This window comes from Miniopterus natalensis, chromosome 12 (genome assembly GCF_054644295.1).
Source record: "Miniopterus natalensis isolate mMinNat1 chromosome 12, mMinNat1.hap1, whole genome shotgun sequence".
Classification (NCBI taxonomy): Eukaryota; Metazoa; Chordata; class Mammalia; order Chiroptera; family Miniopteridae; genus Miniopterus; species Miniopterus natalensis.
The window spans coordinates 41,681,771-41,693,957 of NC_142092.1; positions in this window are offsets into that span (position 1 = coordinate 41,681,771).

Below are 12,187 nucleotides of genomic sequence, written 5' to 3' on the forward strand. Positions count from 1 at the left end.
TTTAAACTCTGATTCATTTCAACCATTTAATATTTATTGACTGTCTATGTGCACTTGCAAAGAATGTGTATTCTATAGAGGTTGTGTACACTGTTTTACATTAATGTAATTAGGCCAATTTTTCTAAAGATTTTTATTCAGGTCTTTCAAATACAAACTGCTATTTTGCCTGTTTATTTTATCAGCTATTGAAAGAAGTGCATTAAATTCTATTAAGGTTATGGATACACCTATTTCTTGTTTTAGTTTTGTAAATGTTTGCTTTATATATGTTGTTGATAACCTTATTCCCTTACCTCCTCTCAACTATCGTACATACAAGATAGAGGCAGATTTACTTAGAAGCCAATGAACTTTAGTTTCAGGACTCTGCACCTCTATAGGTATCTTTTTTAGGTCCTAGGAGGAGCCTTAGAAATTAGTTCATATAATCATATATTGTTGCAAAATGTTCAAAAGTGAGATCGTGTGTAACTACAATCAGTTTCTCTTCCAGTTTTTCCTCCATTGCATTCCCTTTGTGTTTGTTCCCATTCTATTATATTATATTAGAATGGCCACAGGATTTGGGGGATCTGGCTAAGGGGAAATTTGTGTTGAGCCTGCTACATGATTTTCAGACACTACCATGTATAACTGACCATATCCTGTCCCATTATGGGACTGACTTCCAGAAATCCTCCTACTGACTACTCCACTAACTTAGCTAGCCGGGGACACAGAGCACAAGGACAAACACAGTTTTACAACCTAGCGATGGTCTATAGTTCACAGCTCCGAAAGCATATTAGTTTGGAGAAGGAAAAGTAAGTTGAAGAGTATAAAGCCAGAAGATGTTCTGTGTAAAATTATTTTAATCCTCAGACATGTAAAATATAAGTAAAAGTTTCAGTTCTTATCAATGCTCAGTCAAAACAGGCATTTTTCTCCTGTCAAAAATATATTCATATATTCATTATCTATTTAACTATCTTAGGAAAAGTGGTGAAAGAGGGCAGTAGTAAGAATTAAGCAGACAGTTAGTCCCCATATCAGACAAATGATTGCTGCCCTTCCTGCCAATGTTGTTAACAGGGACTGTTATTTTACTAATCCTCATGATCCAATGGTTTCTTTTTTTTTCATGTTTCAGGGCACAGCATGTGTGGGAGTGGATTTGTTAAGCTGGGTGGGTTTATCTTTCTTTTATGTGTTCATTCAATTTTATGTTCATTTACTTATTGTACACATATGGCAAAAGAAGCTGCTAAAGCAATCACTATCCTGCAAAACAGCAAGGCACAGGAGCAGATGTCTTACTTCCGAGATTTTTTTTCTCCCCAAGATTATTATGATTAAAGATCCTTTCCCCTGCCCCCTGAAGAGGACCAGGAGCTGCTTGCTGGAGGCTTTTTTAATGACTTGGGGGAAAGCTCAAATATTCACCCCTTTATGGCAGTCCATCCGAGGGGCAAGCCACACATGACTGTTATGGATGTATTTTTTTCTATCCTTGCAAAAGTATTATTCAGCCCATTTGAATTTAAAATATATATATATACTGTCAAATTTCAAAATTACATGGGTAAGGAAAATCACCAAAGTGGCTTCATAACATGTTTGTTATAGTCGCATTAGCCATACAAAAAGGCAAAACACTGCAACTTATTTCAAACAGAGAAAATAATGACGTTGGCAAACCCAACATTATACATTGAAGGAGGGTCTTCAACAAAAAGATTTGATTCCACTGGGCACAGGTTAGCTTCTGTTTTCAGCCATGTGCTATTTCAAGAATTAAACATCATGTATAATATAGGAAATAAGAGGAATAGTTTAAAGAGGGGAAAATAATTTAAGGTTTAAAGTTTTTTCTTTTCTTATTTTTTTTTTAAGAAAATTGCCTTATTTCAATGAGATAGGATATCTCCCTCCCTCCCTCCCTCCCTCCCTCCCTCCCTCCCTCCCTCCCTCCCTCCCTCCCTCCCTCCCTTCCTTCCTTCCTTCCTTCCTTCCTTCCTTCCTTCCTTCCTTCCTTCCTTCCTTCCTTCCTTCCTTCCTTCTTTTCCATTTTGGATATTTGACCTCTAAGCTGAGATGACTGAAAAAGCCTCCTTTGAGTATCAACCTTTTGAAAGACTTTCTTCCCCCTCCTCAAGGGCTGTCTCTTGAAGACATTGTCTACATTACTCATCAAGGCAAGCATCTGTCCTTGCACTGAATGCTGACATCTTCTGATAAGAGGGAAGCTGAAAAGGGGGAAAGTTGAAGGTCAATATGTTTATTTTGCTCTCAAGTGCATTGATGTACATGTGAGTGTTGGGGAAGGGGAGTGGGGCTTGAGAGTGGGCCAGGCGAGGAGGGGGTAAATACTTTGTGATGTTGTCTGCTTATGGGCTTATAAAGTTTAGAGCTGCATTAGGATAAGCATTACCATTAGGGTGAAGAGGAGAGCAGACCTCAATTGCAAAAGCTTCTAGCTAAATGCATGGGGCAATAAGTAAATGATACACATTATTGCATTCACCCCTTCTCCCTCCTCTTGTTCAAGCTAATTGGAGATTTCAATCCATTTCAGAGAATTAACACAACTGTCAGTCATTTTCCATAGTACAAATCTGCCAGGAGGAAGAAAATGGACTATACTTAGCAACAGAGTTCAAACAATAGCCCATGTGTCTTACATTTATATCCGATCTCTGATCACTAACTGGATTGAAGCCAAGAGGCAGTTCACAAATTTCCTGCACATAGAATTACCTGGAGAATTCTGAAAAAATCCCATAAAAAATCCCCATGCCTAGGCTCGTCCCTAGACCTATTAAATCAAAATCTCTGAGTTGGGGCCTACACACCAGTGTTTTTTTAAAGCTTTTTAGGCAATTCAAATTAGCTGCAAATTTTGAGAATCAGCCCAATAGGGAAAAAATTTATTTTACACACATGAAGTAGGAGCAATTCATACGGCACATGCGGGAGGCAAATAATCGATGTGTCTCTCTCACATTGATGTTTCTCTCTCTCTCTCCCTCCCTCCTCCCCTTTCTTTCCTGCTCTCTAAAGAGCAATAGAAAAAAAAAATCCTTGGGTGAGAATTTAAAAAATAAATAAATAAATAAAACAAAATTCTTCATCCCAATAAATATACCACAAAGATAGATTAACGAAAACAATAATTGCTTTATGTAATTTGTACGTGGCATCTTTTTATTAAGTCCTCATTGGCTGTTTGAATTACTCAGTTTTGATTAGTGGTCATGATTATGTTTTGTTTCTTTCCTAATGAGATATACAACTTTTTGGATCTGGCATTTCATTTTGCTGAGAGAGTGATGTAGGTTTTTATAACTGGAAAAAGGCAGGCAGGCTGAGTTCACTGGGATCACACCAGTGCTTCCAGGAATAACTGAAATCAGAACACGGCCTCCAGATCCCCCTGCCTTGTGCTCTTTCCTGTAGGTGCCGCTCTCTCCTGGGCCTGGTGATAATCACTTTTGACCTTTACCTCTCTGGGCTTTTGTGAAGTGGTTTCGGGCTTTGTTAGCTTTCTTATGAGTTTGTACTAAATTGTGTCCATAAAGTAGGCTGAATTCCTCAGAGAAGGGTGATAGCTCTATTACTGTGTTATTACCTAAAAATGTTGTGTTGGTTACTTTTCTTTATCTTTTCTTTTTGTATAGCTGTAGCCTGAACTTAAAAAATATATTATCCAAAAATGAAAGATGTGCACCTGGTGGCAAACATTAATTTAAGGGATGAAAATTCCTGATGACGGCTTCTGTCAACCCTTAATACACACTGAGCTTCATTAGAAATGCATGCCTCTCAGATCTTTCCTTGGAACAGGTCAAGTAATCATCTTTCTGTTGATTTCTTGATTTGTTCTTTAGAGACATAACAAATTAGAATAATTGGCCAGTACAGTAAAAGCACAAAGAACTTTCTTATATTTTTGCGATCCATCCTTTAATAGGGATTAGAAACGAGATAAGAGATATGAACATGGAACTCAGAAGGGCAATGGGGAAAGAACATTATTTCTTTAAAAATATCCTTTCAGTGTTGTCCCAGAAAAAAGAAACAGAATAAATACAAAGCTGAGGAAAATATAAAAGAAATAATATGATTTTTGTGTTAACGACGTGAGCGTGGAATTAGTAAGAACCTGGAACAATCCTTTTCCACCAAGAACTCAGGAGCAAATGAAACCATACATACTCCCTGCTCTTGGAAAACCTTCTGGAGCAGTAATCATAAAAGGGGAAAGGCAATGAGTCAGGCAGAGGTGTCCTGAGCCAAGGGGAGGAAGGCGAACAAAAGGAAAGCGGATATTTTTAGAGCTGTCGTTTTGAAATTGACCTGCTTCTGCTTCAGTGCTCCTTTGCCACCATATGGTCCAGTAGAAACCTTCAAAGTGGGAGCAGCTGTATTTTAAAATCATAGGATTAGAGCAAGTGACTTGTATCAAGGTCTCCTTAGTGTGAGTGCATGGAGGAGAACATGGCACAAGAGTGAGGGCACAAGAAATATTCACTAGGTAAATTTTCCTCAATCCCCACTCACTGAGAGAAATTGACCATTGGATTGCTTGAAGGAAAGCAAAAATAATGAAAGCAAAATGACACATCGTTCGAGGCCAGTTTAGAAAGCAGCCTGCATCATATCGGTCACTTGCTGACGCTAATAGCATTGCCTGGCATTGATGAGTCTTGATTATTTAGAATGAAGGTGTTTTCCTGGGTGGTAAATTCCAAGAGGGCCAGAGCTGAGTATGTCTGTTTCAGTGGTGTAATCTTAGAGCTCAGCACATTGTTGGCATAGAGTAGACTTAAGATAAATATTTGTTGATTGTCCAAGTGAGTGGATGTATGATTCATATCCTATCTGCTGGTCTGTACCCTACAGTGGATTTTTAGCACCAAGTTGAGAAAGTATTTATGAAGTGGGTTTACACTGATCTTCATCTTATAGATGAAGATTCTAACCATAGGACTTTATAGTGACATCCCAAAGGCCTCACAGGCATTACTTAGCAAAAATATAAAATTAGGTTCTGTATAATTTATAATTTATGAGATGGCCAGTACACTGGTAATTTGGCCCATCTTCTGGTGGCCCCAGAGATGTCCTCATGATCATCCAAACATAATCAGAATGGCTTAGGATCTTGGAACCAAAATATTCTTCAGTATTTATTGCTTTGATTTAAAACGAATTATTAAAAAATAGCTTCAGATACAACATGACAGTTCATGATTTAGCATAAAATCTGAGAAATATAGAGGTTATCTGAAGCCTGCAATGGTAAAGTTCCCTCTGCTATTATCTTTACACAGAGATTCTACATCAGTAATACTATTTTTTGCATGATATTCAGGTTAATTTCCTGTTCCGTCTAAAGAAGCAATGGGGCGTTTGGTATGAGAGATGGCTTGGCTCGCAAAGGTGAAAAGTATTATTTTGTTATAATTTCCGGCTACCTTAAGGATGGGAGAGGCTCAAGACATTTTAATCAGTACATTATGTGATTATGTGTAGCAGGTTATGTTGTAGCTTATTTATTAGCTTTTATAGGTTTATTTTATGTGGGTATGCTTTTTTTGAGTTGTGTTGTGTGTATTTTGCTTCCAAGATCCTAAGCCATTCTGATTATATCTGGATGATCATGAGGACATCATTGGGCCCACCAGTAACTTTAGATTACTTAAGAGTTATATACTGTGGTTTTACAGTCCATTGTCTTAGGATAGAAGTAGCCCTGCATAGTTCTTGTCACTAAAGGTACTGTTATGTTGAAAGTCTTTGCGTGTGTACTAACATATGATGCAACATCTGCCCAAGGCAAAGCGAGGGTTAGTTTAAAAACTACCATGGGTAATAGAAGATTGTATGGTTTACTCTTAACATATTTATTACATAATTACAAAACTAACAAATGATCATTGTAGAAAATTTGAAAAATTCCTAGATAAAATAGAGATCAACTAAATTTGGGGCAAATGTCAGAATGTGAAGTTGTCAATGAATATTAATGCTTTCACATTTTCTAGGACTTCAAATAGATTCTGCTTCCTAAAAGTCTACTTATGATATTTTATCTCAATGATGTTTTCATCATGTGGAAACATGTATACAATTCTGTAAAAAAAAGAAAGACATGCATATTTTTGATGTTTCAGATAGCCAAATGGAAAGAAAGAAAGAAGGAAAAGTCAACAAGCAGAAAGAACATTGAGTACCATCTTAGTAATTGTTTACATCAGTCCTGATGATAATTGCCTCTTTGTGGATAAAGTAATTAATGGGGAATCTAATTCAAGAAAAATGCATGAACTTCAAGCCTTCTTGAAGCCAAGTATTTCTTTCCACAAAAGGCAACTGTCCATTACCATGCTTCCTTATTAATTGTATAGCATTGGATCAGCCAGAAGGAGGGTGCTTCCCACACTGATTGTCATACATGACTTTACAATTTCTGCTGCTGTATTATCATCATCTTAAACCAGTATATTTTAACAGGTGCTGTACCTTAGTTAATTTTTAGAGTTGTAAACTCTCAGATGTTTCTGAACAATTGTTCGGCTCTTCTTCAGGACTATGACAATATGATAATGACCCAGAGGTATCATTAAAGGGCAGGAAGGTATTGATTCTTCCTTTGGTTCCAGAGTGAAATGGAAGCTGGAGGAGAGGCCACCAGCAGAGCGAGTAGCAGGGAATCTGAGGTCATTAGTGAAAAACAAGGTTTAAGTTAAGGTGAAGAGGAATGAGGAAATGATCAACTGTTATAATATTAAAAGGACCTTTAAGAAGCATCTCCATGATGTGGTTTGTTCTGCAATCTGATGAAAGGAATGACTTTTCTATTGGAAAAAACCCCGACGCTATAGAGAAAACAATCCATTTGGAGTTGTAGGACCATTTCAGGGAAAAGATCCACTGATTATGATAATCCTTGACCACAAATACCTAGAAAATCCCCTTTCAAGCTCTGTTGTAGAAAGCACAGCTCAACGACAATTTGACATGCATACTGACCACCAAGACTTATTATTAATTTAGTTATTCAACAAACATTCATTGATCACTTTCTCTTGCCAGGTACTGTTTTTGCACTGGAGATTCATCAGTGAAAAATAAAATTAACAAAGCAAAAAGAAATAAATATCCTGGCCTTCATGGAGAGTATATTCTATTGATTCTGATAGTAGATGATTGTCGAACGGAGCCTCGTATAGGTTATCTGCATGCCAGTGCAGAAAGATAGTGTTTTTACTTTATGTATGTTTCTCACTCCTATTCACTGTCACACCTGTCATTTCTCCCTTAGGGAGGAGAGAACTGCAGAAAACAAAAATGTCAAATCTCAGCTATTCATTTTCTAAATATTTCTTTTCCAAATTCCAATGGAGACAGTGGTTTTACTGTTAATATTTTTGAGCCTCAAATAACTATATTTTTGAAAACTAACCAAAATTTACTTCATAAACAATAGCTTTGTTAAGAATATATGATAATGGAAGAGCTGGTTTTCCTTCCTTAAACTTAACTTCACTGTGTTAAAAGAAGAGACAGAGGAGAATTCAAGGTAATGAAACGTGGGTGAGATTTTCTGATAGGAAGCTCTATCACTTTAAAATAGTCTAGAGAATCCTGGGGATATCTGAGATGGAAAGGACCAATGCCTCATTTCCCATCGGGTAACATGGGAAGCAATGGCACATTTTCTCTGAGGTCTTGAGAAGTTTTGTTTTGCTTTTGTGGTGGTTGCTGTTTTTAATCAGCTGCATTGCAGTATCATTTACATCTAATAAAACACATATATTTTTAGTGAACAGTGAGTTTTAACCAATATATACATTTGTAGAGCCACTACCCCCATAAAAATAGAGAATAATTCTAAAGTCCTAGAAAGTACTCCCCTAGCCTTTTGCAAAACTCACCCCATCTCCCATCCCAGGGAACCACTGATCTGTTTTCTATAATTATAGATTAATTTTTGCATATTCTAGAATTTTATGTAAATTGAATACAAAAGATGCCCTTTTGTATCTGGCTTCATTTGCTCAGTATATGGTTTTTAAGATTCATTTACATAGGGATTTTTTTAACCAGGACTTCAGCCTGGAGGGCTGACTTTGTCTGAAAGCTTCTAAAGGTACATCTGAGCCTTTGGCATCACCAGTGTCTGCCATTGGCTAAGTATTGTAAAATTTTCTGAGAAGTATAAGACTGAAGCAAGAAAAACTGTTGTCAGTATAATTATTGGTGATAAAGTGGGTTTTGTTGTATAATTTTCTCAGCATAAACTGACCTGCTTGTTACTGTGTTGATAATCCAGGAGGATAGTCTTCCCACAAAAACCTTGATAAGCCAGGCTGGTGTGGCTCAGTGATTGAGCATCGACGTATGATCCAGGAGATCAGGGCACATGCCTCAGTTGTGGGCTCAATCCCCAGTAGGAGGCGTGCAGGAGGCATCCGATCAATGACTCTCTTGTTATTGATGTTTCTATCTCTCTCTCTCCCTCTCCCTTCCTGTCTCTGAAATCATTAAAGATATATTTTAAAAAAACAACCACCTTGATAATATTAAACTTCTAAAGGCAGCTGTCCTAGTACTCTTCTAGTTTTCATTTTTTGGAAACATTTCTGGAAAATTCAAAGGGTCACAACCTGTAAGAAACAGCTATTCACCTGAGGGCTAATTCTTCTTCTAAAGTTGAGTCATCCAACTTTTACATGCCCTCAGATAGAACTCAGAGACTTGCAAAACAATGCTCCCTTATTGGATAAAATATATAGATTATTTAAGGTGAATGCATATATGCAGTAAAGTTAAGAAACAAAGAATCCTTTTGAGCTCAGCTTACTGTTTTCATTTATGTTCCTGTGGCATATGCTAATAGTTTAGGGTAACCTCTGGTTAGTTTGGGCTCTACTCTTTACATAAGTGTTGAAGTATTCCATATAATACCTGTTTCCTCCCTCTTTTCCTTCCTTCTTCCCTCCCCTCCCTTCCTTCTTTCCTGACTTCTTTTAATGCCCATACTTCACTCTACATTTGTTGAGGTTTCTACAATTGGTTGTAGGAAGATTGAAATGAGTGTGAAAAGGTCTGTGAAATTTTACTATCCAGAATGCTTGTTGACAAACTATGTGCAGGAAAGGTCCGAATTTACCCACAGTAACTTTTTCTCAGAGTCCTTGAATAAAGGCCACAGAAACTGGTCCATAATATCTTGACAGGCACGTAGAATTCATAGCAATTGCCCTCAAAGAACTTACCTGCGAAAGATCCATATGAATGGATTTAATTGTTCCTATATTGGCAGCTACACCAATATACAGAGTCTATTTTGTTTTATGCCATGATCATCGCCTGCTGTTTACCACTGTATACCTTGCTAATGGTGTGGTTTCCATGGCTTGTTAATTTCATGGCCAAATAATATTATAATTTATCGCACACTTTAGTGTGGAGTACTGAGACTCTATAAATTCTTGTGCAGTTTTTCCTCCTTTAGAATATAAGAAACTGAGATCAGGCAGAGTAATAAATTTATTTCAAATGCACTTGATAGCTAAACATCAATTAGGACTGACAGGAAATATTTATTCTTCCAGCAACAGTAACGGTTTTTGAAGACCTAACCATTGAATGTGTTGTTACTGAGCAGGGGGTTCAGTTCACTGGGATCACTTCTTAGAAAAATAAAGGAAAAGTTGGAATGGATATGTGAGGCTTACTCAAATATTAACTAATCAGTTACACCTTGACTAATATAATTTTTCAGAATCATTTAGTATTTTTTTAACTCTCTTCCCCTTCCTCTCACTACTCTCATGAGGATGGATTTTTAGTATCCTGAAACATAATAAGTCATCTTTCATCTCTGTAAATCTAACTATAAAAACAGACTTTACTTACCTAATAGAACTTATTATCTTTTGGAGTAACTGTACCTTAAATTTCTCCAAAATTAAAACAAGCAAAAAGCAATACTTTTAGGGAGCCACTGCATTTCAGAATTTTAGAAAAAAATACTTTAGAATATATATTTTATAGCTAAAGCAGCTGAGGCCTAAAGTAGGAAGGTGGCCATCCAGGTCAGGAAAAGGGGTTGAAGACAAAGTTTCAAGCTCAGAGGGAGTCTGTGGTGACTCAATCTGAGCAATTCAGACACTGAAACACAGGCTGGGAAGGCTGGCATCTGGCCTCCAATGTGGGATTCAGACAGACAGTGGGCCCAGTGGGACTACGAGCTTCCGCAGTGAGCAGCAAAGGCCACCCTGTCTTCAGAAAGTGCCAACGACCTCAGGGGCATGAGCAATAAATGCCAGTCAGCCTGAGAGTATGGGCCAATCTGACTAATTCTGAATATAGCTTTATCTCATGATAATTCTTGAGGAAGAGTTTGGACAAGGGTGTGTCCAGAGCAGATTCTTTAAATCCGTACTGTGCATTTAATGGCAGTGCTGAGTAGACCCTACAAAGGATTCCAATATTTTCATTTACTCTATAATTTCAAGTCTTATGGTTGATTATTTACTAAATAAATAACTAAAATCACAAAGAGTATGAATGTATGTCAGATGATGAAGATGGCAGGAGTGAACCGGTCTAGAATAGAGGAAATAAGAATACCTATCAGAAATGGAGAGAAGCTCAGTAGGAAATTAGCGTCCAACACCATGCTCTACTCTCTGTAGGTTTAGAAGTTGGTTTCTAATATTATTTTAACAACAGATCTTAGAGTGATGAATTATATTTTACCTCAACACTATTTATCTCATGGACATGCTGTGAAGTTTGTGTGAGCGTAAGCAAGTAGTAAAGTTTGTCTTGCAAGCAAGCCATCAACTTTTTCAGAAACAATCTGGGGCAGAAGAAAAGGGAAGGAAAGAAGGAAACAAGAGGGAAAGACAGCCACAGATTCTGGACTCTCTCACTTGTATTTGTGGAGTCTCTTTTTAAAATTAAATACAAAAATTCAGTCCTTTCCATTCATGGATGGTTTCTGATCATGGTTTGGTTTTGGTTTCGGTTGTTTTCTTTGCTCTTCCATCAGTTACCCTGTCAGTAGTGTATCATCTCAGTTTTAATAAGTAGGCCTGCGTTGTTGTTTCCATCTGCATTATTCATACAAACGTTGATTGGGTGATGGCCCAGAGTTATCAAGGAAACATTAAGTATACTAATGGTTACATTTCTTAATTTTAGAAAAAAATTACTAAAAGTGATGCTTAAAATATACCTTTTAAAATTTGTAAATAAAAATAATTCCCCTAATCTAAAATACCTCATTGTCTAATAATGCCAGATAAAGAATTCCTATGTGTTGCTGAATACATGCTAGTCTGTGTATTTTTCTGGCAGATCTGATTGTACTGAGGATAAAGGTCCAGTCTCCTTACCATGTCCTGTCTCCAATAAAGCTGTAGTTTCTATTGTGTTTCAGTTGGTCTGCTGGATGATAGCAAAGGTGAATTTCTAAAATCTACTTCCTTTGCAATTACTTTAAATGCATGATCCAGGTGGGTCAGATGGCATGATTATTTTCACTTCAGATATAATTTTTCAGGTACAACCTGAAAGTCTTTGATAAGTTATTTTAAAATAAGTTTAACATATGTGTATTCTAAATACAACAGTAATTGTTATAGATACAGTTTTTCATTGCTCTAGGTACTTCTCTCTTTTTTGTTCTTGGCCTCCAAAACAAAAAAAAAAAAACACAAAAAAAAGATTTGCTTTTGTTGGCTTTTGTAGTCTAATTCATTTACTAGAAGTATATGACCATAATAATAAATGTTAACATTGTCTTATATCTTAAAATATGATCTGAATAGCACTGGATCTTGCGCTCTGCATAGAAGCTATGATATAAAATAGTTCCGAACTTCAAAGAACATGTGACTTACAGGAGAACACAGACACATATGTAGCGATCATGGTAATGGCATTTGCTTACTAAGTGAAATATGAGTGATATGGGTAAAGTGCAGTGCAAGCCTTGAACGGCTAAACAGCTTCACAACTAGATGTGCAGTTTTTAAAGATTATCTTTTATGAGGTAACTACCAACATTTTTCTACCTCCATGCAGAAAACAACATAATGTAACAGAGGTATGGGTTTTACTTAAGGCAGTTTAGCATTCTGACATTCTGAGCCTTCTCATAAGGAAATTAAATCCAGAAGGAGGT